This window comes from Triticum aestivum, chromosome 3A, assembly GCF_018294505.1.
Source record: "Triticum aestivum cultivar Chinese Spring chromosome 3A, IWGSC CS RefSeq v2.1, whole genome shotgun sequence".
Lineage (NCBI taxonomy): Eukaryota > Viridiplantae > Streptophyta > Magnoliopsida > Poales > Poaceae > Triticum > Triticum aestivum.
Genome location: NC_057800.1, coordinates 336986634 through 337002839, shown reverse-complemented (window position 1 = coordinate 337002839; position 16206 = coordinate 336986634).

Here is a 16206-nt window from a genome sequence, read left to right as displayed (position 1 = left end):
AGCCGGTGTTAACTGTTAATGCAAGTCTGTCCTTCTAAAGCCTTTATCCTCAACTGTTGTTTAATTTGCTCATACTCCCTATCGTTTACTGCTGTTTAGTTTGCTGTTTCTACCAAAATGCACGTTCGTAAGAACCGTAAGTTCTAAGTTTTACTTGTAAAACCAAATTCCTTATTCATATCATGCACATTACTTAATACTCCCTATATGTATGCTTGTTTTTGTGGACATATAATCTTGTGTGTGGTGAAGCAGCCCACGTTTGCACCTTGTCATCTCGTGTTTTATCTTACTGATGTGGCTAATGATATGAACAACATGCCATGCACATTATCCAAAATAGATACAATGATTTTCTTTGCCCTTCATCTATGCTTGTTATGTTGACATGGTAATCCATTAGTGTGGTGAAGCTCCCCGCATTATGAACAATGCCAAATTATGCTATTGATATTTTGAACTTACTCTTTATTTTTTAATTTGAAATTGGATAGAATTGACAGAACAGTTATCATCTTTGTTTATACACGTGCAAAACCTGTCATCTATCTGCTTTGTTTCAGGGTGATATGCCTGATGGCATGCACAACTAAGGCTTTGAGACAAACCCAACATATATTGCAGCAAAGAAGGAAAAACATCTTGAAGATAGTGAGACAACCCCAAAGTCTTGTCTTGATGCAGTGTTCAAATTACTTGAGACTAACAGTCAGACAAGCTCAGAGAATTCATTGTCTGAATCAGTTCAACTTCTTCAGTCCCAAGTTCTAGCAGAAAGACATTCTACAACTCAACTTCAACTTGAAGTCCTATCTCTAAGAAAGATTATGGAGAACACCAATGAGAACCTCATGGCTAAACAGCTACACCTAGAAGCTATGACCGACATGCTAGGCCAGTCTCACAGCCTTGCTCAGCAGCTTCCGCGGCAGTTCGCCCGCAAGGCTAACCTTTCTTGAACTGTCTTGGAAGTGGTCTCGGTTCAGTACTATTTTGTTATGCTACAATGGAGCCCAGTTTTTGTAATCTGCTTCTTCGTTGCGCTTTATGATCACTGGTGGCGAACTTCGATGCCAAGTGGATGTAATATACCTTAAATCCTTTGTTGTATAGTGTAGGTTTATTCTTAGTTACTATGCTGTAATTTCTTTATAGTATAGAGTAGGTTTGTTCTTAATTCCTACTAGTTCCTGCCATCATTCACTATCTGAAAAAAAATCAGATGTAGTCGACCGGACCGAAACATTTGACTCTAACGGGACATGTTTTTAGCGGGCCACAATTGGGCCGGCCTGCGTCTTTCTTGGGCCTGAATGATTGGGGCCTTCACACATTGCGCCAGGACCAAACTTACACCGGCCTATATTTTAGTTGGGCCTTTTGTCGACCCATCGCTTAGTTTGGCCCAGGTAGCGTTGGGCCATTAACGGGCTGAATATTGTATTGACCTGTTACGGCCGAGAACCTTTAGCAGGCCAAAATGCATGTTGGGCCTCAATTTTCACTAGTCGTCGACGGGCCTTCAGCAGGCCGAAATGTAGACCGGGTCATTTTGGGCCAAGTTAGCTCACGGGTGGTTACCAGGCCGAAACATATCTCGGGCCTTAGTTGGCCCACTAATATCAAGGGCCTTTAAGAGGCCGAAAGCTTAGCACAGGCATCAACGGGCCGAATTACACGACGGGCCTTTAACAGGCCCAGAGTCACATTGGGCTTAACTGTTGCCACCTTTAGAACGGGCCGTTAGTGGGCCCGATGTCTCGTCGGACCATATATGGCCCATGGGCAGCACGGGCCATTCCTAGGCCGAAAGTCACACCGAGCTGAAATGGGCTCATGTCTACATCAGGCCTCTAATAGGACGAAAGTCACTGGGCTGTAGTTGGGCCCAAATATTCGGCAAACAATTAACGGGCCAGATCTGGCTTTGGGCCACAAATGGGCCCAAATATTGGGCGAACAATTAACGGGCCAGATCTGGCTTCCGGCCGTAAATGGGCCCGAATATTGGGTGAACAATTAATGGGCCAGATATGGCTTTGGGCCATAAATGGGCCTTTATTAAGCAGGCCGTTATTGGGCTGGCCCACTAGTACCTGATTAAGTTCTACGTGCCTTTGACTGGGCTGGCCTTTTTAACCTATATGGGCCTCTGTTGGGCCGAGCCACGTGTCGACGTATCATAGGCTTGTCTCCTCGAATGGATGGGCGACATCTGGCCCACTAACGAGCTGACAGGTGTTCCCTTTGGCCAATTAGAATTTTACACGTGGAAATTTCTCATTGGTCAGGGCTGTTAACGGGTTATCGGATCCAAAATCCGACCCGATAGCTCAACGGCGTTCCGTTACGGTGGATGCCACGTGTCGGTCACCCTTGACGAAAGCACTTCTGTGATGCACATTTTATCGTCATGGAAGTGGACACTTCCGTGATGATAATTTTGGTAATGTCATGGAACACTTCTACGACAACACAGGTATGACTATCTTGATTCTGTCATAAAATCGTCATGGATGTACATGCATGACAAAAAACGCGACCTACAGTGACAAACACGTATCATCACGGAAGTATATTTTTTTAGTGTCTCCTATATATCCTTTATTTCGAAGTATCATTTCCTCTTGGCTTTGTGCGTTGTCACGAGCCATCGTCCGAGAGATGATCTATTCCCGATGCTCTGAACCCCCTTCTCACACTCTATTCAGGTATCGATCGTTTGTCCATTCACTTGAAACTTCCTATTGTACCTTCATATTTTGCTCTCGATGTTTTCTTAAGTTTCAACTCCAGAGACACTTCTGCCACATTCTTGAATTGTTCACCAGATAATTTACCCTATTAGGGTCAGTTCTTCCGAAGTTACTCTTTACTTCCGCACTTAAATCTCGGGACGAGATTTCTTGTAGTGGAGGAGATTTGTAACACCCCGAGAATCATGTTACAGTAATCTCCCCCTAATGGTGGCCATGCCATCGTGATTACTATGCAACTTGCCACTTGTCCAAGAATGAAAGCCTTTTTCAAATTTAAAATAAGTCAAATAAATTATTTTCTCTGAGCAGTAAAACTAAAATGTTCACCTTATCCTATAAGTTTCCCTGATCACTGTCAGGTTGAAACCAATCTCTTCTGAATTCCCAAAATGCCCATGGGAATTAATTCAGTGCTCCAGCAGCATTTAAATTGGCCTTTTCAATTTCTAAAATTAATTAGGCAACTCCCTTTGACCCGGAACTTTTTGTTCCATCTCAAGGTATTGTGTTAGTTTTATGTGCCAAGTTTTGTTAAAAACAAAACTCATTTGGTACTAAAAGAAAAATGCAAAACAGAGCAAATAAAAGAAAAGGGAAAAGTCAGGGGAGGGAGAGAGCAACCACCCCCTCCCTGGACCAAACCCACTTGGGCCGGCCCACCTAACCCACCCGAGCCGGCCCACTCCCCCCTGTCGTCTTCCCCCCTCCCATCAGATCTAAACTAAGTATGCATCTGTACCAAAGGAAAAGGGCTGTATCTGTGGACTAAACTGCAGAATGCCAGAAGGGAAGGGGAAAGCCTAGCCTATCGAAGACTAGCATCTTCTGGAAACCGCCATCTTGCAGCAACAGGAGGCAGTAGAGTAGCATAAAGTAAAGTAGCAGAAGTGTTATCAACCTCGGCCAGAGATCCTTTCTTGAATCCCTGCGAGAAAGCAATCCCAGAGCCATACTATCCATTCATCATAACCATGTCTCAAATCCATTTCTCATCTCAAGTATCCAGTTCTAGTTGTATTGATCGGGATACAACTCCAAGTGTCCATTACCGTAGGACAGGCTATCGATAGATGTTTTCTTCCCTGCAGGGGTGCACCAACTTACCCACCACGCTCGATTAACTCTGGCCGAACACCTTTCCTGGGTCATGCCCGGCCTCGGCCAAACAATACGCTACAACCCGACCTAGGCTTAATAGAGAGGCCAGCACGGCAGACTAAACCTATGCCCCAAGGGTGACGGGCCATCGCCCCGGGAACTCCTGCACGTTGCATGGGCGGCCGGTGAGCAGACCTAGCTACCTCCTTCAACAAGGCAGGAGCTTACGCAGTCCAACCCGGCGCGCGCCGCTCAGTCGTTGACGTCTATTAAGCTTCGGCTGATGTATACGACGCAGAACGCCCATACTATGCCCACATGATGGTTAGTGCTATCAGGCCAGAGGCCCCTCGGATCAAATATCCAAACCCTAGTGGATTAGGAGCACGCGGTAACGAGCAGAGACTCACGATCGATGTGACCCCGTCGCCCCATCTTGAGTACTTGCGGAAAGGGCTAAGAATGCCCGGCCACGCCTCGTAAGTATCTCGCGGGCACCTTCCAGGTCAACCCGACTCCACATCACTCGCTATTCAGCTCACGCGGGTACCCCTCAGGGCCGACCCGTCTTTAGTAACATGGCTTAGTGCAAAGTCATAGTAACCATAGTAACTGTGTGTCTAACACCAAGGGGAAAAACCGAGGAATCACCCCCGGTGAATCCCACTCGATGTTATCATCAAGGTGAACATAAGAGGATCCACCCTCGAGGTTCACATTAGATGGGTTGCACGACAGAGCCGTAACGGAAGTGGTTAAGGAGGAAATCACCCTCAATGACCTCGACCGTATAGCTACACTACGGAGATCTCATCAGGAGTGATGTAAGAGGTTCCACCCTCGGCACTCGATGGTAACTCTGCAGAGTCGTACAACTAGGGGGGTGATGTGCGGTGCGGGGCCTGGACATCGATCACGTTGATCGAGTCATCAAACATAAAGTGAGGCAACTGGGACAAAGTGGGGGTCATTGATGGATCACTAACCAACCTATACTAAGCAGTTTAGGATAAGCAGGTAAGGTATGAAAGTAGGTAACAACAACATGCTATGCATCAGAGTAGGATCATACATAAACCAGTAGCAGTTCTAATGCAAGCATGAGAAGAAAGAAATAGGCGATATCGGAATGCTCAAGGGGGTTTTGCTTGCCTGGTTGCTCTGGCAAGGAGGGGTCGTCGTTGACGTAGTCGTACTCAAAGGCATCAATGTTGGTCTCGAGGTCTACCGGGGAAGAAGAGGGGGAAGAAACAGTAAATATGGAGCACATGAGGCATCACAAAGACAACATGGCAACAACCGGTGCTAAGGGGTGACCTAACGCGGCAGTAAGTGATACCAGCAAAAAGGGGGAAACATCCGGGAAAGTATTCCAGGTGTTTTGCATTTTCGGACAGAAGAACCGGAGGGAAAAGGTTGCATGTTTGCTATGCTAGGGATGTGTGGTGGACGAACGGATTACAGATCCGGATTTGTCTCGTCGTTCTGAGCAACTTTCATGTACAAAAATTTTCCAACCGAGCTACAGTTTATTTTATATTAATTTTAAAAGATTTAAAACATTTTTAGGATTTATTTTAATTATTTAAAACATCATTATCCAGAACAGTGTTTGCTGATGTCAGCACGACGTCAACATGACGTCAGCAGTCAACAGAGGAGTTGACTGGTCAACTGACGTGTGGGTCCCGTTCGTCATTGACTGTTTAATCTATTTAGGGTTTAATTAAACTAACTAGTTAATTAGATTAATTAAATAGGATTAATTAATTAACTTAATTAATTATTTTTTTATTTTTTAATATTTTTTTCGTTCTGGGCGGGGCCCCCTTGTCATTGGCCCCTGGGGGCCGATGCGGGTTACGAGAGCTGGGTGCGGGCGTCGCCCGAACGAGCGCATGCCCGAGGGGCGCTAGGCGCACGACGCGGCTAGCGGGCGCGGGAGCCGCGGCCACGACGAGGTCGGCCGCCTGATGCGAGCAGCGGTGATGCGGGAGGAGGCCGGATGTGGTGCAGGGGCGGCGGGGCGCGCGACTAGGCGACCAGTGACGGCGCATAGGCGGGCGACCAGGGAGGGCCGCGCGCGGTAGGGGGGTCGAGCTGAGTGGCTGGCCAGGGCGGGGCCAGAAGGGAAGCGAGGCACGCGCGGGGTGGAGAAGGAGCAGAGTTCCAGTGCGGCTGGGAGGGTGAGGGCGGCAACCGCGGTCAAGCGGGAGGGCGGCGAGAGTGCGACGAGCGCGGTGAAGCGGCTGCAGGGTAGAGGGCGGGGCCGGGACGCGGTGTAGGCAAGGGTGGTCGGGCGGAGCCGGCGTGGGCGCGACACGTGGTCCTGGCATTGCGGTGGTGCGAGGTCGCAGTAGCAGGTGCGGCGGCCAGAGCAGCGCCGTGCGGAAGGTGCGGCCGGCAGCGGCGCTTGGCGCGAGCGAGCAGCACCGCAGGTAAGCGAGGCGGGGGCGCACAGGCCGGCGCGTGAGGCGGGCTGCGGGACAGAGCGCGAGTGGAGGCGCTGGAGGAACGGGCTGTGGGGTGTGGTGGAGGGTGCGTGCGGTGCAAGGCACGCGACGCGAGCGGGGCGTGGTGGCCGTGCAGGGCAGAGTGGGGCGCGGCCGAGCACGGCGCGCAGAGGCGGCAGGCGAAGCAAGCAGCAGCGCAGCAGGAGGAAGAGCAGCAGCGGCAGCTGCAGGGCCGCGGCGCGGTGCAGATGAGCATGACGCGTGCGCACGCATGGATGAGCGGCCGGAGGAGACGATGAGTGCGGGGAGAGGAGAAGAGGCCGGGGACTCACTGGGTTTGTACGGCGCGGGGCAGTGGGGAGTTGGGAGGAGGTCGGGGACGACATGTGATAGGGAGGCAGTCCAGCGAGGTGGCTCCGGCGTCGACCGGCGGGGTGGCATCGTGCCTCTAGGGCGCGGTCGCCACGGGAACAGGGGGGCGACGAGATCAGGGTCGTTCCCGATCCAGATCGGCGGGGGAGGAGAAGGGGAACATGGGTGCGGGAGTGGGTGCGGGAACCGCTAGGGTTTGGGTCGGGGTGGCCTTGTAGGCCAGAGAGGGGGCCGACTGTGCCGGCCGGTTGGCTAGCTGGGCCGGTTGGTCCAGTGTGTGTGTGGGGGGGTTGTTTTCTCTTTTCTGTTTATTTTCTTTTTTTATAGAAGAATTTTGTAGATAAATGAGCCGCCAAATGTATTTTGTAAAATGTGAAACTTGGTCACACAGATATAATGCCTTATCCAGCACTGCCACAAAAAGTTTGGGGCCATCAGGAATTGTCCAAGCATTTTTAGAAAATGAAAAGGACATCTTAAATAATGATGGACCAGATAATAAATTCCCAAAGGCAATTTAGGACTTTCCAAAATTGTTGGTTTCAACATGACAAATATCTAGGGATTATTTGCCATAGGATGAACTATTTTATTTGCATGACAGAAGAAGCAAATATTTGACATGCAATTTAAATTTGAATTTGAAGCAGATTTTGGACAAGTGACATTTTGGCATGATGATCATGATGACATGACTTTCATTAGGGGGAGATTACTGTGGTGCGATGTTGGGGATGTTACAAATCTCCTCCACTACAAGAAATCTCGTCCCGAGATTTAAGTGGGGAAGTAAAGAGTAACTTCGGGAGAACTGACCCTTATAGGGTTAATTATCTGGTGAGCAATTCAGGGAATGATGCAGAAGTATCTCTCGAGTTGAAACTTAATAAACACCGAGAGCAAAGTATGAAGGTACAATAGGAAGTTTCAAGCGAATGGACAAACTATTGATACATGAACAGAGTGTGAGAAAGGGGTTAAGAGCAGTGGGAATACATCATCTCTCGGAAGGTGGCTCGTGACATGATACGAAGCCAAACGCAAGAATATTTCGGGATCAAAGATATACATGAGAGTCAGGTTTTGATCGTGTGGAATTATGGGTTATGGGCCCACCATGTGGGTTAAAAGTAGAAAGAGCGGTGACATGTTACACGGTTATGATAGCAAGGCATATCAGAGTGTAGCATGTCAGTTATGTCGGCAACAATGTCGGTACCAAGGGCGAGGGGCGAAGAGAACCATTTTCCTGCTTGTTGAACGAGGCGGGCCATTAGGAAAAGTTCTCCTCCATCGGTGGCTACCGGGATGTCATCAACAATAGTAACAGGGTCTTACTGGCAGAGTGATACAACGAGGTGTTTACATAAGCAGGGAAATATGCCTGCTTATATAATATAGATCACAATAAGGTTTAAACAAACCAATGGAAAGGAAAAAGTAATTGTCAGATTAAACAGAACAATGGAAAGGAAAATGTGTTTAACACATATTTCAGGGGTATATCCTTCCCAAGGACAAGGATAGCATGATATCCATGACATGATAGAAGTATAAAACCATTTAGGTAAGGGGAAAGAAATTTCATGACATTACCCATACAACGGTGTTTGGATAACTGATAAAGAAAATTTAGTATCGTGCTTCAAATGTTCTTATTGGAGATCGGATTACCACAGACATGCTTCGAGATAGCGTTGACATGGTTTCAAGCAAAGATAAACTTTGGATACACCAAGGATCCATCGGAAACAACTTACAAAATAAGTCATACCACTTTAGCAGGGAAAAGATGGGGGTGTGGTCGACGGGCTCAGTAGCAATCCATCGACATGTCAAAGAGGATGTATTCCCAAAATTAATATGATCAAGTTTGTGTTGGGGGGGAAGACAAGAATGTTGTTGATGCTGACATAAATCATCGAGGGGAAGGATTGTATTTCTCATCATGAATTCGATTGATATCCTGGAAGAGCTCATAAGGCTGAAGATGTAATCAATCAGCGACGACACCAAGTCAAAGGAATGATGAAGCAAAAGGTTATTGGAACCATGGGTACATCACAAACTCGAAATCAAGCTTGTTGTTCAAGGTGAAATAATGTGATGAGGAATATGGATGTAAGCTTAGCTCATCGTCGAAAATTGTGCTCCGGGAAGGAGGACCAGGTGAAACAGTTAAAAGTTGACACGATAAAATATAGCCGATCAGGCTAGGAATGATGTGATGGGGTATAAAGCTTCCCAGTATCATGTACTAGGTGTAATGCCAGAAGGTAAATCGGAGTAGAGGTTGGACGGGGGAAATGATTTGCAGAGGATAAGTAATTTTAACTTAACCAATGGGATCAAGGAGGAAATATGGTCGGGACCATAACTGCAAGGGATCCCATTTACGATACTAGAAGAAATATTCAAATGATTAGAAATCCTTGCAAGAAGCTTTCATGATAAGTTCCACACTGTGTCCGTGGGCATGAACACAAAGGTTCAGGGTCGACTCCCACTTCTACCATGCATAACCTTTCATTTTACTTCTCGCTCTTGATGAAGTTCTAGTATTGAAATTTTATCTAACGAAAAGCCAGTAGAGTATAATCCGCATAACTTTCGAGTTCACACAAATTAGGGAAGGCATAGGTTCAACCCATCGGGGCATCTTAGGAACATATATCATAAATTTCAAGAATAAATAACACAAGATCGGGAGCGGAGCATGGTTGACAAAAGCAGGGGATAAAATTTACCAAAGGCATTATGTATCCGAGGAAAAGGCTACAAGGTTACTGAATATGAAGGACGTTGTTGGATAAAACTCAACAAAGGATCTGGTGGTCCACAAGGGACCTGATGTGAGCATTGGTACTCAATCAAAAGAATAAAGAATGCAAGGAGATAAGATTATAGAAACAACTGACTAACTCAAAGCTCAAATGCAAAGGAATTAAGAATTCCAAGACAAGGGATCAAAAGAAATGCCCTGATTAGGGATGGATAGGTTGAATAGCCTTAGAGGTACAATTGATGGCAATTTGATTGGTCGACATCCAGCTCATGTTTAAGATGACGTATGAGCTAGAAGGATGAATTCTAGGATCTGGTTGAGGATTGCGAGCATTCGCAGCATATTGTATCAACGGACTCAAAATGATAATGACAAAGGCTGACAATAAGATTACTAGACTTATGGTATTAACCATAATGCAAGCAAGCAAGAAATTCAAGAACAATAGTGTCGATGTCAAAACCGGCGGATCTCGGGTAGGGGGTCCCGAACTGTGCGTCTAGGCCGAATGGTAACAGGAGACAAGGGACACGAAGTTTTACCCAAGTTCGGGCCCTCTTGATGGAGGTAAAACCCTACGTCCTGCTTGATCGATATTGATGATATGGATGTTACAAGAATAGATCTACCATGAGATCAGAGAGGCTAAACCCTAGAAGCTAGCCTATGGTATGATTGTATGTTGCGGTTGTTGTCCTACGGACTAAAACCCTTCGTTTATATAGACACCGGAGAGGGTTAGGGTTACACAAGGTCGGTTACAAAGGGGGAGATATCCATATACGTATTGCCTAGCTTGCCTTCCACGCCAAGTAGAGTCCCATCCGGACATGAGACGAAGTCTTCAATCTTGTATCTTCATAGTCTAACAGTCCGACCAATGGAGATAGTCTGGCTGTCTGGAGACCCCCTAATCCAGGACTCCCACAGTAGCCCCTGAACCAGGCTTCAATGACGATGAGTCCGGCGCGCAATTGTCTTCGGCATTGCAAGGCGGGTTCCTTTTCCGAATACATCACAGAATAATTTGAATATGAGGATAGTGTCCGACCCTGCAAAATAAGTTCCACATTTCACCATAGAGAGAATAATGTTTTCGCAGATCTAATCCGCTAGCTTGTTTTGGTAACATGACGTTATGCCATGGCCCGGTGATTATTCGAACCGTTTCTTTTAACCAGCCCCGCACATAACGCGAGGCAATTTTTTGACATGTCTTGTCAAAGCAGAGATCGTGTCCCCTTATTATGGGATTCTCATCAATACGGGCGTGGGTAACCCCAAGCGCGCCATCAATTGCGGCGCTTGGGGGATAAGCGAGTTTTACCAGGCAAGTGGGGACGCTTAGTTTTGTCCGCCCATATAAAGGGATAAGGATTCACCTTTCTATCCACGCCTTCTTCCTCCTCTACTCATCTGCTCCCACACACTCGAGCTCTAGCGCCCAAGTCCTCACTTCCATCTCAACCTTCTCCAACCATGTACGGAGCGGGAGGCAAGTGGATGGTCTCCTCCATCATGGAGGGAGACGTCAAGAAACTGAGGAGAGCCGGATACCTGCCCGACGATATCGCGCACCGGCTCCCAGATGAGGGACAGCTCATCCCCACCCTCGGGCCCCATGAGAGGGTGGTATTCCTCACCCATTTCCTCTGTAGACTGGGATTCCCTCTCCATCCCTTCGTCTGGGGGCTCATGTTTTATTACGGCCTGGATTTCCACGATCTGGCCCCGAACTTCATCCTCAACATCTCGGCGTTCATCGTCGTGTGCAAGGCCTTCCTCCGCATCAAGCCCCACTTCGGCTTATGGCTGAAGACCTTCAATGTCAAGCCGAAGGTAGTGAGCGGCTGCCAGGCGGAGTGCGGAGACGCCATGGTGGGCAAGATGCCCAACATCACATGGCTTGAGGGCACCTTCGTGGATACCATAAAGGGGTGGCAATCGGGGTGGATCTATATCACTGAGCCGCGCGACCCCGCATGGGTAGCAGCCCCCGAGTTCCGATCTGGCATCCCCATGCTGCTCACCTCTTGGAAAGAGAAGGGCCTGTCCTGGGGTAATTCAAAAGAGCTGACCGGACTCCAGTCATGTATTCAGAACATGGTGGACAAGAAGCTCAAGCTTGTCAATATAGTCCAGGTTATGCTCGTCCGCCGGATACTCCCGTGCCAACAACGGGAGTTTACCTTGTGGGAGTTCAATCCGGCGCAGCACCGAACTCTAAACAGGCTCTTCGATACAACTCATGAAGATGCCTGGAGGGTGCTATTCAAGAGCGCCGAGGTCCCTCCCCCTATTACTGAGGATCGCGGATTCAGCGCGAAGCGCCATGCTAGTGCGGTAAGTTGTTTTACCTTTCACAGGATACTTATTTTTATATAGATTGACTCTATGCGGGATCTAAACTCTCGTAATTTCGACAGGACCGGCAGAAGATGGCCGGACAGATCGACTGTCTGGCTCCCTTGCCTGAAGGCCCCGCAGACGCTCTTCTAACGAAGATGCTGACTCCGGCCCCTTATAAGGTGCCGGAGAAGACCAAGAAGGCCAAGGGAGCTCGAAAGAGTTCCCGACGCCAGGCGTTGTCGGACTCACTGTCCGATGACTCTGTGGCGCACTCTTCCCCCAAAGACGAGGAAGAGGAAGAAGAGGCTCCCCCACCGACTAGGGGAGACAAGAAAAGGAAGGCCGCCCTAACTAGGGAGGCCAGGGGGTCCAAGAAGGGAAGGACTCTCCTTCCGGACAGCTCCACCGCCGCCGATGAAGGTGAAGACGAGTGGTTGCCCAGGGCCAAGCCCCAGGGGAGATCGTAAGTATCAAAGTACCCCACAAGATTCCTTTGTCGCAATGCTTTCCCTGACGCCGAAATCAATTGTGCAGGCCGCCCCGAGCTAATATCGAGGTATCCTCGGACGGCTCCCTGGGCTCGTCGGACATGGATAGCGATCCAGTCCCGACCGCCACCTCCCCTCATCCGGCCGACGACGTCGAGGTGCTATCTCAAGAGGCACCGGATTGAGGGGGACAGTCCCGGAGGCGCCTCAAGGCGACCTTCCGGACTCCGGGAGCCGAGGGGACGGTGTCCCCGAGAGCTTCGAGTTCGGCCCTCAGCCGAACACCGCGCCGGACCCTCCAACGGATCCGAGCTCGGGCAGGCGGTCTCCTTCTAAGGAGGGTGTCAGGACCCCGACTCGATGTCACATCGATCTAGCCGGTAACACCTCATATCACTTTGCGGCCTCACGCACGGTATCCCCACGGGTGTCGCCTTACCTTTGCCCGGGACCGTTTGCGCCTTTTGGCTCACGTATATGATAGTGTCGCTAGCATCCATATGATAAGGAGCCCGGGCTGACATGACTAGTCGTAAACCCAAAGTGGCACAGACTTACAGGGACAGGCATCCATGACCCAGCTTCGAACGTGTCGGTCATCAGCAAGTGGGTCCGGGCTGTAGCACTGGGCTAGCAGGACTCCGGTAAACCGGGCTGTAGCGGGCTAACAGGACTCCGGTACTCAAAGCGTGACATTTCCCCGAAGGGACAGACACAGGAACGAAGAAGGACACATGCCGGCCAGCCTAAGTGTTCCAGAGCAGTAGCAAGCTACCATGGCTCAGCGGTAACACTAGGAGACATTTCCCGGTAAGAGAGGCTACTAAAGATAAACAACTAGATAGTCAGATCCCACACATACCAAGCATTTCAATCATACACACAATATGCTCGATATGTGCAAATACAACGAAGCATCACAACATGACTCTATGACACAAGTACTTTATTTAAGGCTCAGGGAGCCATACATGTCATACACACAGGTATGGGTCTCACGACCCAACATACAAATCATACAGTCATACAAGCCAACAGCGGAAGTACTTTGTCTGGGTACAGACAACTAGTAAATAAAAGAGGCTTGGAAGCCTAACTATACTACGTGGTCCATCACAAGCTCAGGGTCACCACCTGGGTCTTTAGCCTACTCGTTGATGTCAACGTCTACATAGAACCCATCAGAAGGGGTTGCAGCGTCTTCTGTAAAATGTAGATTATGGCAACATGAGTACAAAGGTACTCAGCAAGACTTACATCAGATCCTACATACATGCATAGTATCAAGAAGGGTTGGTGGAGTTATTGCAGCAAGCCAGCTTTGACTCATGGCTAGACTATCCTACGATACTCCAACTTGAAATGTTTTGCGCACACGAGTCCACTACTCACCACTTCAATACACTACCGAGGATCCACCTCCGTCTTCCTACGGAAGAGCCATCCTCGGCACTCACACTTATCTTGAGGCTTTTAGTAGTTTCCATTTACTTGTCTATGAACTGTATAGGCAACCAAGTAGTCCTTTACCGCAGACGCGGCTATTCGAATAGATCATGATAACCCTGCAGGGGTGTACTTCTTCATACATGTTTCCACCACTTAGCGTCTGCACACGACATGTGCTCGGCAGACTTCAAGCGAAAGCCGACGTGGGTGTAGACCACGACCTACCTAAACACTTAAGCCTCTAGTCCAGGTTTATCGCCTATCCAGGTTCCATCCGCAGGGAGTCCGGCCGAGGTTTCCCATACGGCCCCGAACAATGTGAACAGGGTTCCCGAGATACCTAACGGGTATTCGGTACACCCGGCCACGTACCTACCGCATCACAGCCCACCCCTACGGTCAGCGCTGTCCACGGCCTCCAGTAGACTACAAACACCAGAAACTACTTGCAACTCCTGGACAGAGAGCTAGGGTGAATAAGAAGTCGAGCGGGGTCATATTTCAGGGCCCAATGCATGGTAGTAGCTGTATCTTAAATCACACATACAGAACTCAGTGCTTAAGGTCGGCTTCAATGAAACAACCCACCATGTACTCCTACATGGCCTCTCATCGATACCTTTACCAAATCGTGTTCACCACACCACTCTCATTACCGACATAATCATTTCACTCTAGCCCATCACCCAGATGAACCAGACCTGACACAACTCTAAGCATAGCAGGCATAGCAAGGTAGGAACAACACATACATATGGCTCAAACAACTCCTACACATGCTAGTGGGTTTCATCTAGTTACTGTGGCAATGACAGGTCATGCAGAGGAAATGGGTTCAACTACCGTAGCACACAGCAGTTTGAAACGCGTTGTCTTAATGCAGTAAAAGAGAGCAGGAGCGAGAACATGGGATTGTATCGATATGATCAAATGGTTGGTTGCTTGCCTGACGGGTCGGTGCACTGGTATTGCTCTTCGTTAGGGTAATCACGGTACTCCTCGGAGGCAGAACCTGTCGCAAAGGACACCGATACACAACCATCACCAAACAATGTGCAACAATATGATGCATGCATGAAACATGGCAATATGAGTGTGTTGGGCTAATGCAACTAAAACCAGAAGGGTTTGAACAAATTTGAATCAAAGATTCAAATTTCAAACTCAAACATGGCCTTTTAAAGTGCTTTTCCTTGTTCTGCTTAAAACATCAATTTAACTTGTTTGATCATGCATGAAAATAGTACAGATGGATAGATTGGATTTTTCTGATCATTTTTCATATATAATTTGTCTAATTTGGAGTTACAGAATAAAAGTTATGAATTTTTGAAGTTTAAATAATATTCTGGAATTTCCTGATTTAATTTAAATCCAGAAATATATATATTGCGCCAGCATGACGTCAGCATGACGTCAGCGGTCAACTGCGGCTGGCTGGGGTCAAACCTAACGTGTGGGGTCCACACGTCAGTGACAGGGGGGTTTAACAGGGTTAATTTAATCCTAATTAGGAATTAGTGGCGCTGGGGCCCACTGGTCAGTGTCAGGGGGTTAACTAACAGTGATTAGCACTAATCTGACCACCTGGCCGACGGGGCCCACGCGTCAGTGACCCTGGGGGGTTTCAAACCCCAGGTCAAACAGGTCAAACCCACCGGCGACATGACGCTGGCGAGGCCCGAGACGGCGGCGCGATACGGAAACGCGCTACAGGGCACGGGCGAGGCCGTGCTTGGGCTCGTTGGAGAGCCCTTGCTCCCGCGCGTCGAACGGTGGTGGTGGCCGTGCCTGAGGTGGCCGGTACCGACGACGGCGAGCTCGTGAGCGGCGGCCGGAGTTCGGGTGGTGGCGGGTTTGGCGCTACGAGCGGTGGTTTGGCGCGCTGAGGGCACTAGGGAGAAGCTCTTGCTTCTCCGCATCCAAAGGAACGGACGGGAGGCCGCGAGGTGGCCAGAGTTGAGCACGGCGTCGACCTCGGCGGCGGCCGGAGCTCGGGCGAGCTCGGAGTCGGTGTTAGGGAGCTCGGCAGGAGGCAAAGGGGGGTGTTACGACCTCCTGGGGTTGCACTGAGCATGGCCGCATGCTCGGTTGCAGCTCTAGGCAACGGTGGCTACGGCGGCGACATCGCCGGCGGCGTGGAGTTCTCGGCCAAGACGGGGCTAAGGCCTAGAGGTCGAAAGAGACCAGGGGAGAAGGGGAAGACGACTCGGGGGCTCACCGTGAGTCCGTTTGGAGGGTCAGTGGGCTCGAGGGCGGCCGGAGTGCAGCGAATCGACGGCGACGATCTCCGGTGGCCGAGGAGGGGAACGGCGACGTGGGCGGCGATGCAGGGCTTCCGGAGGGCCGTGGATCGGTGGGGAGGAAGAGGGGGTCGAGGCGGAGCTCGCAAGCACAGCGAGGGGTCGAGGGGGTGGCCGGTGACGGCTGCTATGGCGAACGGCGGCGATGGG